Below are 16104 nucleotides of genomic sequence, written 5' to 3'. Positions count from 1 at the left end.
TATACTGTAGTGTGCTACATTACAGTCTTTAAGAAAAGCAATATTGAAGGAAATTAGAGGTGTAGAACATTCCAGTGAGTGGATCTAACAAAGAGGGTCTTTTATTTATTTATGTATTTATTTTGTTACATTTGTATCCCACATTTTCCCACCTATTTGTAGGCTCAATGTGGCTTACAATGTTCCGTCATGGCATACTAAGGCGCACTCGTGTTTTTGGTACGCATTAAAATTCTGGGCACGCTAAACGTTAAAGACGAATGCATTCCTATGGGCATCTCTAATGTTTAGTGTGCCCACAATATTAGCGCATGCTAAAAACGTGAGCGTGCCTTAGTAAAAGACGCCCAAAGTAAGGAATAAGGGCAGTTCATCTATCCCAAATAAAGACAAAAAGATAGCAAGATCCAAATGCACAATGAGAGAATTCCAAAAGCAGTTTCTTTGGCCATCCAGCAAGACAGCTTCCTGGGAACTCTTCAGTTTGCAGAAGGTCAGTGGATAGATACCTATGATGGAGTAACCTTCTTTCTTCACTTGTAAAGATATAAGACTAAATACGCTTCTCTCACTTTTTTCAATGAAATCTCAGGCATTTAGTAAGTACACTATTGACTTTCCTCTTCAGAAAAAATATCACAGGGCTAAATTTAGTACAATATCACAACTGAAAGTGAGTTTAAAAGAGAAGTCACATGGAAAAGGAAGACCTTCAGGTTACCTACACGCAGTCGCTCTCTAATTAGTGGATCATATTTGTTTGTTTGCTTGTTTGTTTGTTTTTTTGCTGTTGGTTGTAAATTTTTTACCTGTGCTACATGGTGAAATGTATTTGGGGAGGATTTGGAGAAGATCCTATGTGTATCCCTAATCAATCTTATTGCCAATATACTTATTGACTTGAATCACTTCTCCAGCTCTTATTATTATTATTAGTAGTAGTAGTAGTATTATGTTCCCATTGTATTGCTCAATTTTATTGTTATACTTTCTATGTGTGTAACTTTGAAAATTTCAATAAAATATCTGGAAAAAAATAAGAACTTCATGATTCTTTGAGGGCAGTTGATATCCTATTGTCTGCCGACGTCAGATTCTAAAAGAATGTTCTTGGTCTCTGTATTCTGTTACATTTCATTTTCATTGGAGGGCTACATTAAAAAGTGATAACATCTCCTCTTTCTGCTGGTCCTGCACTCAAGAGGATGGGGACTTACAGTATCTTCTATTCCACTGCTCTAATGTTTGACTTTTCTGGAATTCAGTATGGGACAGAATAATACCCGTTATTCCAGTGGAGATGTCCACTCACATATCCTACAGTATTGTTGTCCTTCCTTCATCTTGCCTTGACCTCATTCTTCATGAAAGTTTTTTTTGTTCAAATTGTTCAATATCATCCTGGCAGTAGCTTTCCATCTAATTATCTTACACTGGAAGGACAACTGTAAGCTAAATTTCGCTGAATGGTGGTCTTATCTTTGTTCTATTAAGAGATATGAAACAGCACACTCAATACGTTATCATACCTTCTCCCATACATGGAAGGTGTGGCTACCTTTGGACGGTTTTTGTGACGTTATAATCTCCTGAACACTAGATGCAGATTTCATCTTGCTACCTTTTGTTAATTAACATCTCCCTCATAACAAAGCCTTTCGACAGATATTATCTTATGTACATTGCAATAATGGACAACTTTTATTTTACTATCATTTGTTAATGTTATTGTAAATCTCATTTTGAATACTGTTCTGTGCATTCTTCATGTATATGATTCTTGATTAGCTTTCTTTTCCATGTTTTATTTTGTTTGATTTCTATTGATAACCTTTAAGAGTGGACTTACACGGCTACCACACCTCTCTACTTCATGTATATGAAAATCTTGAAAAAAATTTATATTTTTTTAAAAAAGTGATTTTCCACTTAATCCCCCAGATTCTATAAACGTTGACTAAATTTGCATGTGCAAATCTGCATGTGTAACCGATTTGTGTGCACAACTTAATTTTTTAACAAGCTAATCTGTACCGATAATTGGCCAATAACAAGCAATTATTGATACTAATTGGCAGTAATTAGAATTTACACGTGCAACTTTCTAAGTATATTCTGTTGGTCCGTGTGCACACAAGGGGGCCGTAGCCATGGGTGGAGCATGGACAGGTCATGGGCATTCCTGAAAATGATGCGCACTGTTACAGAATATGCCTGATCCACACCTAAATAAGACACCAGGTTTTAGTTGGCGTAAATGGCTGCATCTAAATTTTAGTCACAGGATGGCCTTTAAGCATATTCTATAAACCGAACCTAACTTTAGGCAAGGTTTATAGAAAATCGCTAAACACAGCTTCTATATTTGGTGTTATTTTTTTTGGCACCATATATAGAATCTGGCCCAATGAGGGTTAACTACAAAAGTGAGCCTGCAGTGTGCAAAACCTCTGTTTTACTGAGGGCATTCCGGTACGTAGTGGAAGGCACCCATGTGAGTAACGCAGGATAAAGTTTTCTACTGTGTGTTAAGAGCGCAGGGGGGGAATTCTATATATGGTGCCTTAAAAATCAGCGCCAAAACCCCATGTGGTTAGCGTGATTCTATAAACTACACCTAAAGTTATGCATAGTTTATAGAATATGCTCACACGCAATCCTTGCAACTAAAATTTAAGTGCACCCATTTAAGCCACCTAAAACCATGCCTAAGTACCTGCGCCTGTTAGGCGCAGATCTGGTGTTATTCTATAAAAGTGTGCATAGTTTTTTGAAATGCCCACAGCTTGCCCACTCTATGCCCATGGCCACACCCCCTTTTCAACTGCGCACATTAGAATTTATGTGCACCGTATTAAAGACCAGTGGCGTAGGAAGGGGGCCAGTGGGGCAGTCTGCCCTGGGTGCATGCCGCTGGGGGGGTGTCAGCTCCACTGGTTCCCTGCTCCCTCTGCCCTGTTCCAGGGCAGAGAGAGCAGGGAACCAGCGGAGCTGACGCAGCTCTCAGCGACATGCACTCGGGGCGGTTTGGCCCTCCCGCCCATCCCTCGCCGCTTTCCCTGGTAAGTACACGCTCTGGGGGGTGCGCTCCGGAGGGAGGAGGGTGCGCCGTGCTGCACCCGGGGGGGGTGCACAGCGGCGACCCGCCCCGGGTGTCAGCTGCCCTTGCTACGGCACTGTTAAAGACTATGTCTAGAAAGTTGTGCTCATTAATTGTAATTAAAGCCAATTAATGCTGCTAATTGGTTAAGTACCAATTATCAGTGCTGATTGGCTTATTAATCAATTAAGTTGTGTGTGCACAACTTAAGGCACCTTACATAGAATTTGGGGGATAGCAGCTAATGCAGAATACATTTAGCTATGCTTCTGAATGTGTTATTGGCCGTGTTAGTAATTAAAAAGCAATAACAACCCAAGTGTTAACTGTACAGTGCTGTCTATACTCATTCCATGCTCCTTCACACAAATTTCTACTTTGGGGGTTTAACACACATTAATTGTCATGTTAACAGTTAACAGATGGAGAGGGGCCACGAATCTTCAGTGCTTTATTTTGTTTTATTTTTCCCTAAAGACGCAGAAATCACAGTCTGCTGGAAAGAAAGAAGCAAGTTCGTTAATTATAATGTGAACATAAAAAGGAAACATTTCTCAGTTTCGTAGCTTGTTCTAACACATGTACCAGCTCTGCTTCCCTAGTTACCTCTTCTGCCAAAAGTTCTGCCTCCACTGAGTAATGTAAAATACACAATATGCAATGTGTAACTGTTCCACTCTAATGACTGTTCTTGTTACTCGGAAGTGAATTTCTGCTCCTATTAACATCTGTTGTACAATAGATCTTTCAGATTAATGATAATCTGTGCTCCTTTGTTTTACTGTGGCTACACATTTAGCTCCATGTTTAATAGGCCAATATTTTTCAGACACTGAAAAAAAAATCACCTAGTTGTTGTAGCTATGATAAACAATCTGTAGGCTTTACATAATGATATCCAGTCCCCAATCACCTAGAGCATGGACAGCACTGATTTGACAAGTAAGTTAATTATCATATCCTTCTTGTACCCTCCTAATGAAACACAGTTCAGGGCTTGCTAGAACACTGTGCTCCAAAAAGCTATGTCTTTCAATAAGCAATATATACCTCTTACTTTGAGGATAAATTATATTCTACAGCAAAAACCATATCATATGAAACTTAGGGGTATGTTGACTAAGGCACGCTAGAGGCGCATTAGCGTTTTTAATGCACGTTAATGACTGATGCATGTTAAACGCTAATGTGCCTATAGCAATGTATTGGCGTGTTAGCGTTTAAGAAGCCTTAACTTTAAAGGCGCATTTAAAACGCTAACGTGCCTTAGTAAACATAGCTCTGAAAAAAATGATTTTCTATATTTATTTATTCATTTCTATCCTGCTTCAGAACCATAAGCAGCTTACAATATAAAACATGCATAATAACATCCAATAATAATCAAATTGACAAATTAACAAAAAAGGCCTAAACAGATCATTTAAAATTAAAATTAAAATAACATCAAATAGAAAAAAATCACAGATCTCTATTAAATGCTATTAAAAGCCTGTAAAAAATGTCTTTAAACATTTTTTGAATAAAATATGTATTTTATTCATTTATTAGGATTTATTTACCACCTTTTTGAAGGAATTCACTCAAGGCGGTGTACAGCAAGAATAAGTCAATCATAAGCAATAGATAATTACAGCAGTAAAAATATTCAAACAACAATACAAAGTATGGCGTGGAGGGGCATTTTCAAAAGGTCGTCCAAGTCGGAATTTGGACGTTCTCACGAAATACAAAATCAGGTAGGTATAATCGATGGATGTCCATATAGAAGGCGATGCATGTTTTACAACGGTTATTCACTGAGAAACATAGCCAAATTTAATAAGCACTTGCTAAAGGAACAAAGATTAATTTGGGCCAAGGGACAATTAACAGAGCCAAAACCCAGTTGCTGCCTTGTTTTAGTGGGGAGGTAGGGGGAACCTTCCCATCCCTGTCTAGTCCTGGGAAAGGGGAGAGGATTCATTCAGATTAGCTGTTGTGTCATCCAGGCATCCTGTCACTTCCAACAACAGCAGGCAGAACGAGTAAAGAACTGTTTGTAGCATCTGATAGCGTCATCGCTGCACAGCCACAGTGTCTATCTTATAGTTTTTAATTTATTTTATTTTCTATTCCGCCAGTTTACAATCCGAAAATAGAACATATTAAAAATAGAAAAGGAACTCCAATCAACAGAAAATACTCATACCCTCAAGATCACTCATACCAACAATCTAATTTTTTTTAAAAAGTAATAATCCATCACTAATTAAAAGAAAAAGAAAAAAATAAATAAAATAACAGAAAATCTCATGATCAAATCCCTCCCTAACTCTCTAGGAGGGTGACAGCAAAAGTCATAAAAACAATGAGCCTCTAAAAGTAGCTTAAAGCGTAAAAGAGATTGCACTTCCCTTAAAGTTTGGGGGAGTGCATTCCACAAGGAAGGTGCCAAATAGAAAAACGCCCCCTTCCTAGTGGACATCAAACGAGTGTCTTTCACTGGGAGGTGGGGGGATCATTAAAGTACATGTATGTAGGGATCATAAGTTTCTTGTTGATACATTTTGATCAAATTAGAAAATGTCAAAGATACCTTCTCATATATGGTTCTTTGAGTAAGAACCATCAATTTAAATCTTATATTGTAATATACAGGCAACCAATGATAATATAGGTACAAAGGTATAACATGATCGAAACTAGTAGTCCACCCCAAAATCAGAATGGCTGTATGTTGAAGATTTTGAAGGTTCTTAAGATTCTCTTTAGAAACCCCAACTAATATAGCATTAGCATAATCAAATTGAGCCATAAAAAGTGTATTCAATAATATTAGAAATGCTTTCTCAGCCACATATCCTCGCACTGCTTGTAATTTACATAAGGTGGTATAACCACATGGAACCATAGTGTCAACATGAGCATTAAATGATAATCGAGAATCTATTATAACACCTAGATATCAAAAGGTTTCCACTATCGATAGCTCCTCCCTACATAATGTAACCAATGGCCCTGTCTTCCCATTACCCAACAAGCCACTGTGTTTGTAACTTTTTGAATTGCTTTATTCATACATATCAAGTATACAAATATCATAAACCTGAAGATCAGGGAAAAAATATCAAATATCAATCAAAAAGAAAGAAGGGGGCTCTGCTGAGCAGGAAGAGTGATGGCAGCTTGGTAACCGAGCTCCTGCTGATTCACTGAATATAATCAAGAATCCAGCAACATTGCATCATAATCCTTCTTTTTAATATCAAATTCAGAATGCTAACTTGCATGTATCATGTCGGCGAACAAGTCAGGGAAAAGACACAGAACAGTGCCATCATCATCAAAAAAAGATCAAGCCAACAAAACAGAAGGTGAGGCCTCTGAAACACTACTAGAAGAAATTTGCTCCTTACAGGAGATAAAAGAAGACATATCTTCAATAGAATCTGAATTATCTTAATTCAGATCGCGTATTGAAATCTTGAAAAATAAACAAGATGCTGCAGACAATAATATCAAACAATTACAAAGATAATTCAAACGTATTGGGATCCTTGAAAGAGAGATTGAGGATATGAATAATCGTGCGAGAAGAAATAACATCAGAATTTTGGGAATACCAGAAGCGGCTGAAGGTAATAATATTATTAAAGGTTTGAAATCCTTCATACCTTCGCTACTGGATTTACAATTTGAATGATGCTTTGAAATAGAAAGAGCTCATCGGGTCCCATCAAGGCCTATACCACAAAACAAATACCCCAGGCCTATTGTTATCCGATATGAACATGTGGTTACCATCATGCAGCGAGCTCGGATACATGCTCTGATTTAAAAAGACAGATCAACAATTCAATTCTTACCAGACCTTCACAAGAACACGGCAAAAATGTGTAAACAATTTTTGGAATTCCGCCCAAACCTTAAAGAACTAAATGCACAATTTTGTCTGTTATATTGTGGGTCAACATCAACAACCGCACTAAGGATTTCACAGATCCAAGCACCATGGCGTCGTTTCTTGAACATCTCTCTCCCACTGTGATTGATGTGGTATGAACGTTTGTCTGTAACTACATCATGATGATATTAATATTAATTCTGTTTACCTATCGTTGTGAATGATATACCTAATACAGCTAATGGCATTTCAACAGGAAAGCTAATAGAAGATTCTAAATTGATATCTCTTTTCCCTATTTTCCTAATCTTACATCTCTAATAATAAGTGAATTCTTCTTTAACACAGAAAGTAGAAAAAGAATCATTTATTGCTAATGGCAGTACTTTAAACAGTAATAGCTAATGTATGGCTGTAACAGTCAAGCTTCCAGGAAATATCTTTAGAATTGTATGTTAACACTCATACCATCACAGATGGATTTTATATGTATCAACTATTTTGTTGTTAATGGGGCCTTTGGATTCCGTCTTGTCTTTCTGCCTCTCAACAACATCCGAAGGCTGGCATGATGAGTTACTTTGCAGTAATCTAGTTGTCGCCAATATATGGCATGCTCAAATTTATACTGCGTTTGAAAGGGACAGCTATATAAACCTTCTCCTCCTGCTGATCCTATTTGGGAATGCAATGTACATCAGTAAGCAATCTCTCTGGATTTTGCATGTCCAGTTTAAGAGTCACTTCACACCATGGGCGTAGTTTGACTGTTTCATTTGGGGAGGCAAAGGAAGGGGCAGAGTATATTAGCATATTCATTTGCATATATATATACACTAGCCGTTAAGCCCGTTAAAACGGGCGAGTTTTTTTGTTGTTCTAAATTTAATAATTCTCACCTCCATGCATCCATGTCCAGCAACCCTCCTTTGTCCCCTGCCCTCCCCTCCCCTCCATCGATCCATGTCCAGCAATCCTTCAGTCTCCCCTGCCCTCCCCCAATGTCCAGCAGCCCTCCTCTCTCCCCTGCCCTCCCCCCATATCCAGCAAACCTCCTTTCCCCTGCCCTCCCCCCATGTCCAGCAACCCTCCTCTCTCCCCTGCCCTCCCCCATATCCAGCAACCCTCCTCTTTCCCTTGGCCTCCCACATCCACCAACCCTGCTCTCTCCCCTGCCCTCCCCCCATGTCCAGCTACCCTCCTTGCCGCCGCTCCCTCCTCCCTTCATGCCAGGCCCACTGCACTGACATAACAGCACCTCTCACCACCATGTGAAAGCACTGCAGACAGCAGAAGATCTATCTTCTGCTGCCTGCAGTGCTTTCACCTGGAGGTGAGAGGCGCTGTCATGTCAGTGCAGGGGGCCCGGCAAGGAGGGGGGCGGGGAGGAGGGTGGAGGTTGGTGCTTCGGCGATCTCGGTGACCTCCATTACGTTCGGCCTGTTCTGTACTCTCCGCCCCGCCTCTTGATCTCGGCGACCTCCATTACGTTTGGTCTGTTCTGTACTCTCTGCCCCTCGCCCTGCCTCTGAGTCCTCCTCATTTCTGGTTCTAGAGCTGGTGGAGGCGGGGCTTGGACTTTTCCTCTCTCAACGTTCGGGCTCTACTGCACTTTTATGGGTGAGTCGTCACTTGTCATTTATATAGTTAGATATAGATATATTTAGATATAGATATAGATATGTATGCAAATGAATATGCTAATATGGAGGAAGGAAGGAAGGGAGAAAGAGCTGGCTTTTTTGAAAATAACCATAATGAATATGTATGAGATATCAAGCCAGCTCTTTCTCCTTTCCTTCCTTCTTTCCTCCTTACCCAGCACTCTCTCTTCCTCTCCAGTAGTATTTCCCCACCCCCTTTCCCATACCATGCCAGTGTTGACCTTAGAAATGCATAGGCTCTTTATGTAGATCCTTTAAGAGGTAGTATGTCATGATTTAGGCTCTAAAACCCTTTCTGATGTTTTGGTGCCACCTCAGTAAGGCCAACACACTATACACAAACTTGTGCAAAAACACACTCATAACCTTACCAAACCATAACAGCACTAATTCCAAGGACAGGACGAGCTACAACCTTATGCATGGAAAGGCAGAACTGTAATTACACAAGGCTCTAAAACACCAATACACTACCTCTTGAAAAACAAAACAAAAAGGGCTACAAATACTACACGCTAGCAGAATACTGCACCTTGATCACACATGAAAAGCACATGACACAACAGAATAAAATACTTTTTTCTACCTTTGCTGTCTGAGCATTTAGTTTTTCTATTTGCTTTGGTCCCAGTGTCTTCTGTTTTATGCAGTGTCTTCTTTCCATTTGATATTTTTTCACTCACCATGTCCACCATCCTCCTGTGTCCTTATGCATCCTGTCTACCATCTGTAGCTCTGTCCCTATCCTTCCTCCAGTTTCGGCATCTGCCCTCAAAGTGTTCTGATCCAGCCCTTAAATTCAGCAGTTTTCCCTCCATCCATATCCAGCATTTCTCCTCACTCCCCTCCCCTCCATCCAGGTGCATCTACTTCCTGTCTTCCGTCCCCTCCATCCATGTCCAGCATTTCTCCTCTCTCCCTTCTCCTCCATCCGTGTGCAACTCCTTCGTTATTCCTTCTCTCCATCCTTGTCCAACATTTCTCTTCTCTTCCCTGCCCTCCATTCCATTCACGTCCAGCATTTCTCCTCTCTTCCCTCCCCTTCATCCATGTGCATCTCCTTCCTGTCTTCCCTCCCCTCCATCCATCCATGTCTAGCAACTCTCTATTCTCCACCACACACATTTGTGTTATGCTTTGCCAGGGAGGGGGAGGGAGGGAGTGAGCAAGCGAAAGGCAGGCAGGGAAGAAAAGGGAAGAGCGTGTAAGTTTGCGGTTCCTCCAGGCTGCCAGGTAGGAGTAGCTCGTTTGGGGGGGGCACTGCTCCCTCTCACCTCCCCCCCCCCAAACTATTCCCATGCTTCACACCTCATCATATTATATCATGTAAATCAGTGAATTAACATTTATAATCATTTGACTATTTGCAGATGATTGGATGGAGAAATTTATATCCAGCAATGATTTGTCTGAATATGTTCATGCTGACCTGCTATAGCTATTAATAGTGTTTTCACACTTTTGGTTGCTATATTATGTATAATTGTTTCTATACTCTGTTTTTTAAAATAAAGTATAGAAGCATATACTATACCACAGTTAGACTACAGTTCAACAATTATGTTAATTGAATACAAGGTTATCATATATGACGTTCATAAATATATAATTCTAATTGCTGCTATAAATATAGGATGCTACTAACTATAACATATGAAGCTATATACCATCGGTGAATCAGCTGAGGTGAGAAGCACATCACCTTACTCAGTAACGCGCATTTTTTCTTTACCATCATGCAATTGTTAAAATTAAGCATGATGGTAAGTTATGTTAGCACATTTGTGTATAGAGGTGTCTTCATCTGGTATACTGTACATATTAGCATTCTGCTAAGGGTATTTATAAATGCAATATCAACATTACTATAGCCAACTGAACATATCATTACTACACGTAAAGATGAGATTAAAGATTATTTCTCTAAATGTTTAAGGTTTTAACAATCCAGCCAAGAGGAGGAAAATATTAACCAGTTTAAATACAGATTTACCTGACATTCTTTTTCTACAGGAAACCCACCTATGCACTAGTGAGTCTGCTAAACTTAAAATCGTTTGGTCTCACCCTCCCATTTTCTCTCCAGTGGACGGGAGAAGAAATGGAGTAGCAACACTTATAAGAAAAGATCTGATATCAGTATCCTTTCACATTTGGCAGACTCCCGTGGAAGATGGGTCAAAGTTAATATAAAAATCAATGACATATATTTAACGCTTATAAACATATATGCTCCAAATGTAGATAATCCAGACTTCTTTAAAACAATTGCTGATCTATGTATTCAAGAAAGTTCAAAAAATGTATAACTGGAGGTGACTTTAATCTAGTGATGTATCCATCTATAGATAGGAAGTCTGCTATATCATATAAATGTACAAAATCATGGAACACTCTTCATGACATCATTAAACAGCATTGATTGATATATGGAGGTATCAACACAAACTAGAACATGAATATACTTTTACTCATATTCACAATTTGATTTCTTTTTAATTAATAAATCTTTACTTAGTTCAGTATCAAACTCAAATATTGGTACAATATTTTTATCAGATCACACACCCATATCTAACTATCAACATAACTACAAACATAACAGTTAACAAAATATGGAGATTTAATGCATCATTGTTAGATAACTCTGACTTTAAACCCACCATTGAAAAGGTAATTGTTTTTTCAATTCAATAAGCCAGAAAACACAAATTGGATCACATTATGGGATTCCTTCAAAGCATACATCTGAGGTGTCATAATATCCTACTCTGCTTCTCAACATAAGAAAATTGTTAAAGGAATAAACGAGCATGAAAATTCTATTAAATCCTAGGAATTGCTTCGTCAAGCCAGCTCAACAGATATGCATATCTTAAATCAACTGAACAAAACCAGATTCCAATATAATTCAATACTTAGTAAAAAAAAAAGCTAGTGAATCCATTTTTATGCAGTCAGCTACATATTATTCTGATAATAATAAATGTGGACATTTACTAGCACAATATCTAAAATCCAAAGCTGAAAATAAATATATATCGGCTATTTTAGACAGTAATGATATAGTACAATCTAAATCAGAAATAATTGTTGAATGTTTTAGACATTTTTACACATCCTGATATAAGTCTGAAATATCTGATAATCTTGATAATTCATCATTTCTTGAAAACCTAGACTATCTCATTTTGGAAGAAGAAAATTATTCTCTACTAATGAAACAGATAACTGTAAAAAGAAATTGAAATTACATTTAAAAAATGGCACCAAAAAAGCCCCTGGGCCTGATGGACTAACAGTCAAATTTTACACAGCTTTTATACGCAAGCTTGCACCTATTTTGAATTCTTTTTTTTTTTCCTGTCTTATTGAATCCGGTGATATTAGAGGTACATTCACAGAAGCTAATATAATAGTACTCCCAAAACCAGACAAGGATCCTTTGTTAATACAAATTATAGACCACTCTCATTAATTAATATTGATGTGAAAATTTATGTCAAACTAATTGCAGAAAGTTTGCAATGTGTTCTTCCCAAACTAATTAAGAATGAGCAATCTGGATTTATGCATGGGAGACTATCATGTCATAATACCAGACTGTTTACTTACATAATTTTAGGTGTACAAAATTCTCTTGAACCAGTCATTGCTATAGGATTAGATGCTGAGAAAGCATTTGACCAAGTTGAATGGTCCTTTATGTTTTCTGTTTTGCAGTGGAATGGTTTCTCTAAAGAATTTCTCCAAATGGTTAAAGTTCTGTATTCTAAACCCTCTACACGGATATAGATTAATAATATGTGTTCTCATCCATTCTGTCCTACAAGAGGTACCAGACAGGAATGCCCATTATCCCCCTTATTGTTTAACTTACCACAAGAACCACTATTAAGTGCCATAAGGACATCCCCAAAGATAGATGGAATTAAGATAGGTAAGATAACAGCTATGGTATTGGCGTATGCTGTTGATATACTCCTATATACCACACCTTCCTCCATCCCTAAAATGTTGACAATTGTCGATGAATATTCTGTAATATCTGGGTATAAACTTAACAAATCCCATACAGAAATTTTACCCCTTAATTGCCCAGAGGAAAAAGAAATAACAACCACACACGGCTTTATATGGAATTCTAAGTCTATAAAATATTTGGGAATAATCGTTGGCACCACATTAGAAGACACACTAAAATTCAATATGGAATATCTTATTAAGAAAATCACTGAATTAACAATAAAATGGTCCCCCATTAAGATTATCTTGGTGGGGGAGATTAGATACAATAAAAATGATGATAGTTCCTAAAGTTAAGTACATATTAAGCATACTGTCAATAATGTTTCCTATTGATGTATATAAAAAAAATAGAGCAAATTCTAGCAAAATTCTTATGGCTAACAAGACTCCTCAAATAGCCTTAAAAAAGCTTAAAGCTCCTAGGAATTATAGAGGAGTGAATTTTCCCAGCTTCCTGGACTACCATCATGCATTTATAATGAAACAATCTGCATTATGGATTATGGCTAATTCAGAAATGGATACTCCATTATGGTGAAAAATAGAATCTATTTGGTGTGAGGACACTCCATTGAAATACCTCCATATAACAAATACAAATAAAAGGAAACCTAATATTATTATACAATCTACTCAAAGTGTTTTTGCAGAAATTGAACAATATATGCAAATACCATGGCTTGGAACCTATCGTGTACCAATATGGAATAACTCTTTGTTCCAAATCAACAAAAAAAACGATAGATTGGAAAACATGTAGGCACTCTGGTATAATCTCGGTTGACCAATTAATAAATATATCCACCTGATACACTTTTGATGATATAGTTAAAAGTTATAATTTACCTAATAACCAATACTTTAAATGGATACAACTCAAACATTGTATAGTTACTAAACTGAACATTAAAACATTATCTAATGAACATCCAAGTTCTTGGGAGTTATGTCGTACAATTTCTAAAAACCGCAAATCTGCATCTAATTGGTACAAAATGTTCCAATCTTGGAAATACACTATATTCACTAAATCTGAAGATAAATGGAATAAAGAATTGAACATAAACTTAGATATTGATAATTGGAAGCTATTATGGCCTTTATTACTCAAATCTTCTCGATCTGCTTCTATGACACAATCCATTTACTTTTTTTAAAAAATAGACCCCATTTAACTCCTTCAAAAATAGCAAAATTTAGTAAAAAATGGCAATAATAAATGCTGTACACAACAAACAAAGTGGAAGTGGAATCAAAGAAACTCAAAGACTTCACTCCAAATACATCAATTGATCCACTATACTAGCAGATGAGTGTATATGGAAACACTGCCCATTCTCTTAAAAAGAAGGAAAAGCCTCAAGGAGCTCTTGACCAACCAGTCTAATGAGCTACCAATGATCAAAATGACCTATCATCTGGTCAATAAGATCAGTTCCTCATCAATGACTAAAAAACAGGTTTAATATTCTGGTTTTAAAGGATCTAGAAAATGTCCCTTCACCACAGGTCACATAAGTACATGCTTTCAAGCCAAGAGGAAAATATCTAGATCCTCCAGTAGAGGGCAGGTCCCTCCAGAGGTCCTCCTCCTTGGCCTCCGGATGTTGCGGGGTGTGGGCCTGTTGTGGGGTGAGTGGCACTTCCCAGGGGCCATGACCACTTCTTCCCATGCTCTCTCAGAGGCACCCTGGTTCTAAGCAGGCAGATCCTGGATAGGCAGGTCTGGGACCGGTTGGTCCTGAGTGGACTGATCCTTGGCTAGCAGCATCTGGTTGGACAGATCCAGTGCAGGCTGTTCCTGGGTGGCCTGATTCTAGGAGGGCAGGTCCTGTGTGACCTGATCATAGGCTGGCAGGACTGGAGCAGGCTGGTCTAGGGCAGCCTGGTCAGCAACTGGAGAATGCCCTATGTATGTGTAAAAGTTTTGCAATTGAGATCAACACATCCTGCATGACTTGTATAGTGGTACAGCTGGCTATTGGGAGGCAGGGACAGGGCAAATCGGGGCAACTGTTGTTAGACATGTCTGAGGTGTGACACCAAGAAAATGACATAGCAGGGAATCCCGGAGGCAATGATACTAGAGTTACTTGTCTCCTGAGAGGGTTGTCTGTCTAGGAGCATGCAGGATGGGTCCTGGCCCTGCTGGAGGGCCCTGTGTGAGCAGGCACAGGCTGGGAGGTAGTATGGCAGTGTGCTGTTGCAAGGATGGGACCATTGTTAGCATTTTTGTCAGGGATGTGGGTGTGTGTGCATCCCCATGCCTATGTGTCCTACAGCTGGCCATCCTTCTGGCCACCTCTGCTCAGATCCCAAGGAGAAAGGCAATTTACAGACATCAAGGTAGGAAATCTAGGTTTGGGGGCATCTATCCGTGGGGTGCTAATGCTAGCTAGTTTGTGGCCCTCACTGATGGCAGTGACTGCATATCACCCCATGACTCATGCCCATACTTTGGGGGTGCCCAGGGGGAGGATAAGTGTGCACATAGGTGGGAGTTTCCATAATGGGTGTTTGGGGGCCTATTATAATGTGGAGATTTCAGGGGCCCCTGGCTTGGGCCTTGAGGGATGTCTCACAGAGTAGCATACTGAACTTTGGAGCGGACTAGTGTGTATCCAATAAGTGTGGGTTAAGGGGCATGACATGCCATCCATTTGGGAGCAATTGGTGCTATGACAGCCCTCTATGGTCAGCATACAGCCCTCCTTGAACATTCTGTTGGCAGGTACATGTTTGGTGTAGGAGTTAGGGTTGTGTGCTCTAAATGCTGGGGATGTGAGTATGATTTCCACTGTGGGTGCTTGGGGTTGCTATTTTATTTCCCCTGCCATACAGGTTGCAATATGCTAAGCAGGTGTGTGTGAAAAGCTAGGCACTTTTGCATTAGTTGCTGGAGGGTGCTGTCCAAAGGTCTTTCCCCTTCCCCCCTTCCTTTCCATGTCATCTCATAGGTTGGAGGTTGGCTGCAACACATTCTAGTAGAAATGGAGGTTGTAGGCACATTGAAATGAGGGTAACTGCATACTCAGGCCTTGATCCGGGACAGAACTGTTATAGTGTTTTAGGGGTGCTATATCTGTGGTACTTACATCAGGTCCTGAAGTACTCCCTCATGCACCAGATTAGGGCAGGGTTTTCTCAGTGTATGCGCCTGTACCAACACAGGAGCGACTCAAGGTCCTGGTGGATGCCGTAGCATCTGCACAACGCAAGTTGGTTGAGACACAGTTCAGGTGATGGGCCTTCTTGGCATCACATTCATTAGACATGTTGTGGAATGCTCCTCACATGGTCTATGACAGATGGCTACAGCCCGATTGGGGGAGGGATGCTGAGGGGGGTGAGTATGCAGTACACAGGCACAGATGCTGTACGAGCTAAGGTGACCATGAGGACAGAGAATGGCATGGTGGCCTTTC

This window comes from Microcaecilia unicolor, chromosome 3, assembly GCF_901765095.1.
Source record: "Microcaecilia unicolor chromosome 3, aMicUni1.1, whole genome shotgun sequence".
NCBI lineage: Eukaryota > Metazoa > Chordata > Amphibia > Gymnophiona > Siphonopidae > Microcaecilia > Microcaecilia unicolor.
This window is presented reverse-complemented; position numbering follows the sequence as displayed.